Genomic DNA, 4,686 nt, shown 5'->3' with positions numbered 1-4,686 from the left:
TTTTTTTGGCGCTTTTTGTTGCTTATTTTGATTCTTTTATAAATGTTTTTGTCACTTTTTTAACGTTTTTTTTTTATTCATGGTCAATAAACCTAATTTAAATGACATTACACCACATTTCTTGTTTAAAAAAGCAGAGATTATGCATTTAAATTAGGTTTATTGACCATCAATAAAAAAAAACATTGAAAAAGTGGCAAAAACATTCATAAAATAAGCAAAATAAGCAACAAAAACATGGGAAAAAGCGCCAAAAAAATTGATTTTGGTCGATTGGAAGACACCACAAGGGTTAAGCATGTAAACATGTTTCAGTAGAAACCCAGAATAAGTATGAACCTGAAAATGAGCACATTAAAGAACAGATTGAACTCTTTATGTCTGCAGAGTTTATCATAGTGTTAATTCTTTATTGTCATTACATTGTAGATCATCTTCACGACAAGCAGATATACATACAGTGGTCTTAGATTATATTAGTATCAGTTAGATAGTTAATATCACAGCTAGGTTTTCCCATTGACCAAGCCCCCACCCCACACCCAAATATCCCTTCACCCTCCCTCCCTCCATACCTACACATCATACACCGATGTATTGACAACCGTCAAATACGCCACAGGTGCCGAACCGATAAAGAGGACGCAGGAATAAATAAATAAATACATACATTACATAAATAAATAGCAACACGGTGTGTATATACCCACATACACACATGTAGCTCACCAGAAGACACTAGGTTCATACAGGCTTATTTTATACAGCCACAAGGCGTAATGTAACACGGCCGCAGGCCAGACCAAGGCCACGTTATCATCATCAGTTAGTTTATTTAAAGCAAAACAGCCCACAGAGCAGGAACAATCTCATTGGTTCAGTTCAAATGTGTTGGGTGGGGCCTAAAAGATGTAAATGTTAGCTAATGCCTTCCATATACTAGACGACTCTGAACAGACTTTGAAAAGACTAAGGTCAGACACCATCTCACATCTAAAGACAATCATCTCACATCTAACGTTGACGACATAATGTCATAATATGTTAGACTGGGGATCTTGCAGGGTCACACATTGCAGGACTACGATATTAGTTTTTGAAAAATATGACCAAGCTAGCTAGCAACTGCTACCGTTAGCTGGTAACTTAAGGGAAAGTCTGCAGATTTTCTCTTCTGTCGTACATGCAGATGAACGGCAGCCTTTCACGGAGGTCTGCGCTCTCCGGGTGCCCCTCTGGTTAATTGAATTTGAATGTCACATGACTCTTAGCCATATTCTGTAATCCCTGATTGATTCCCTTCAGTTTAATTCAAAAGATACTCTCTCGTGTGCACTAAATGTAGCCTGTCTCAAATGTCATTTTTATATATTTTAAATGTAACAGCGTGCTCAGCGTGTAACACCACTTGATCCATGGTGAAACGATGTTTCGTCTCACTATATACAGTGTATATGGCTAAAATTACAATAAAACCCACTTGACTTGACTTGAATGTAATAACAAAGACACCATGCATCTAAATATGTTTTTTAAAAATGAGAAATATGCAGTTTTGAGATTAAGGGGCGATTTCCTGTCGCCTTGATTTTCTATTATATCAGAAACAGTCAACATGTGAATACATAATCAGCCGGATAATCTGACTTTTCGGGAAGTTTAGCCGAACCAATGAGAACATTTCTGCTTTCAGAGCCGCTATATCTCCGAGGACGGACCGGAGAACTAAAGCTTCAGTCGGAGGGTTGGATTCGAAGTGCTCTGCTCGACAATCTGAGAGCGATGTTGAAATTAAACTGAGGCAGGTAACGTGGCCTAAATCCGACTCTCATTTGGGTGAAAAGAGAAAACAGGAGTGTAACACTGTACAAGTCCCTCATTGAGGTTAGAATACATCTCGCCATTAGAGGGCAAATCAGCATGAGGAAAAAAAACACAAAAAGAAGAGAAAGCATTCGGACAAGGTGCAAAATAATTAAAAACATATTCAAGATTTTTTAAAGCACTTTGTAATTTGGAAAGGAGCGCTATACAAATATAGCATAGCATAGCAAACAAAGAAATAACTAAACAATAGAAAATGCAGAGTATCCGTTAACCGAGGCTCCAGCGGGACGAATATCTCCCCGTTTTTATTTGGAAAACCATCCCAAAACAGCTGTGAAATGGTTCAGTTTAAAGGACAATTCCGGCGCAAAACATACCTAGGGGTTAATAACATATGTGTACCGAGTCGACCGTTCTCTGGGACACGTTTTCATGCTAATCGAAGGTGTCTCTAGCTTGAAACAAGCTACCACAAACCGGTGATTAGCTTCTAATGCTAGCTTTCGGGCAGAGGGTAAATCGCTATTTTATTAAAAAGATAGATTATAAAGACAGTAGCGTTCACGTATACAAGCAGGCGCCATCTTGGAAAACAGTCATGACCAGTCGAACCACGAACACCGTGTTTGAGCTAAGTTACTGATTACTGGTTGCACGGCGTTCGTCATTCGACTGGTCATGACTGTTTTCCAAGATGGCGCCTGCTTGTATACGTGAACGCTACTGTCTTTATAATCTATCTTTTTAATAAACTGTCTGTACACTTACAAAGTTCTCAATGCTTCAGTTTACATGTAGGGACCCTCATTATGCTACCGTGGAAGTGTGGTGCTATTTTGAGCCTTGTTAGTGGTGTAGAAATAGAGATTTACCCTCTGCCCCGAAAGCTAGCGTTAGCAGCTAATCACCGGTTTGCGGTAGCTTGTTTCAAGCGAGAGACACATTCAATTAGCATGAAAACAGATCCCAGAGAACGGTTGACTTGGTACACGTGTTATTAACCCATAGGTTCATTTTGCGCCGGAATTGTCCTTTAATGCAGTTCACAGACTTTCCACAGGCGGACTCGAAAAATCAGGTTTTAGACTCCAAACAGACAAAACAAAGAAAATCAAAATGAGAACACTGAACACAGTTGTGCTCCAAACCCCATCTTTTACAACCGACTGTAACAGTTGTAGTCAAGCTGGCAGAAAGAGAGTTAGTTACAGTTTGTTTGTGATTTTATTGATGCTGTCACAAATGTGCTTTGGCAATGGAAGAGATGTCCGACAGCTCTTTATATAGACAGACATCTCTTCCTTTTATTGAAACATGTTATTGTTATATTATGATTTATTGCCTTGGTATTCAACGTTTATTGACTGTAGATAGATGATATTGAATCTCTGGTTGAAAATATTATTATCTGAGTCTAAAACAACATTATGGCTTTCAAGAGGAACTCTTAAACGTTCCCATCATCCAACCAAACTGGGTGTATTATTACTGTTGTCAACTAACAACTAACTATTGTCGACTTGTTGTAATGTATTCAGAATACAAGAAGATGAAGTATCCACTTTAAAAACCAAACGGTTCTTTCACATTCTGACAATAGTTTGATACATCCTACCTATATGTAGCCTGGTCCTACCAGACTTTTAACTTCTGGATATTCGGCAGCGTTGCCACAACGGACCGAATGGCTTCGCTCGCATCTTTCTCCGCCGCCATTACGGAACTAGCGCACGACCTCAACGTCATCATTCTGAGCCACTCCCTCTGTTCGCTGATTGGACCGGTAAAGATTTGACCGCCGAAAACCCAAAAATGTACTGAAGGAAAATTAAAATTGAGCGGAAGTACTTAGGAGGGCGGAGCCAGGCTAACCTATATGTTAAAAGTGACAGAAAATGTCTCGTTTAGAAACAAGCTACTTACAGTTTGAGCTATATTGAGACCGGTTTGAGCACACGTTCTCTGGTGTGCATCCTGCAGTGGTAGATTTTGGGTCAGGTGCAAAAGTGACAACATCCTAAATATAAATCAGGGAATGGGAAAAAAGATTGGAGAAAAAAAAGTTAGTTTGTATCAGTCCATGTCCGTAAAGCCCCTTGGCTGTTATTGTAATATATGACAGTAATAATTATTTCAAGAGCCATTTTGGATTCTGTTAGTTTTGAGCCTCCTGCCACTTGGGGCAGTAGTTTACTGTCAATTAGACAAGGGATTATAGTCAAGGGTCCAAAACGTCCGAAAGGCGTCCAAAAAAAGCGTTGAAAACGTCGAAAAGTGCGTCTAAAAAAGCGTCAAAAAGTGTTGAAAAAAGCACTGAAAACGTTGGAAAAAACGTCAAAAATAAGCGTAGAAAAAGCGTCAAAAGAATTTTAAAAAAATACGTCAAATGGGTCAATAAAGCGTAGAAGAAGAAGTAGTGTAGTGGTATACAGAGAGACTGTGTGGACTGGTTATAGTGGGACAGTCTTTGTATTACAAACACTGGACATTTGGTCGTCTATTGCACGCGTCTTAAACAAACTTCTACCAATCGGCAACCGTGGTGGCCGTTTGTTTGATAGGCAAAGGTGTCACTACAATTGAAAATGTGACAAAAACCATTCAAAGTAAAAATGTTTCGTCCTTCAGACTATGCATCCCAAGATTTATTCTCAATATATAAAACCTTTCTCTGTATTTTTAACAAAATCTGTTACATTTAGGATGACTCCATACTCAGGCGCTAAATGCTTAAACTTTTAAGTATTCTGCTGCTCAACACTGCAAAGACGGGAAAGTGAAGCGAAAAGGCTAGCCTGTTAGCCACACAAACGCCCGGATAGAAAGACCCTACGCTGTTTTAATTTAACAATACAGTCT

General features: G+C 39.1%; 1 long non-coding RNA gene across 1 annotated transcript; it reads right to left on the bottom strand.

Annotated features, from left to right (window-relative positions):
• Positions 1-382: 382 nt before the first annotated feature.
• Positions 383-2,178, bottom strand: LOC116036431. Its single transcript, XR_004101604.2, has 2 exons — positions 1,486-2,178; positions 383-1,325 (listed from the first exon to the last, which is right to left on the bottom strand). It is a non-coding gene; the product is annotated as an uncharacterized LOC116036431 (long non-coding RNA).
• Positions 2,179-4,686: the final 2,508 nt, after the last annotated feature.

This window comes from Sander lucioperca, chromosome 17 (genome assembly GCF_008315115.2).
Source record: "Sander lucioperca isolate FBNREF2018 chromosome 17, SLUC_FBN_1.2, whole genome shotgun sequence".
In the NCBI taxonomy this organism is placed as follows: Eukaryota; Metazoa; Chordata; class Actinopteri; order Perciformes; family Percidae; genus Sander; species Sander lucioperca.
This window is presented reverse-complemented; position numbering and strand designations above follow the sequence as displayed.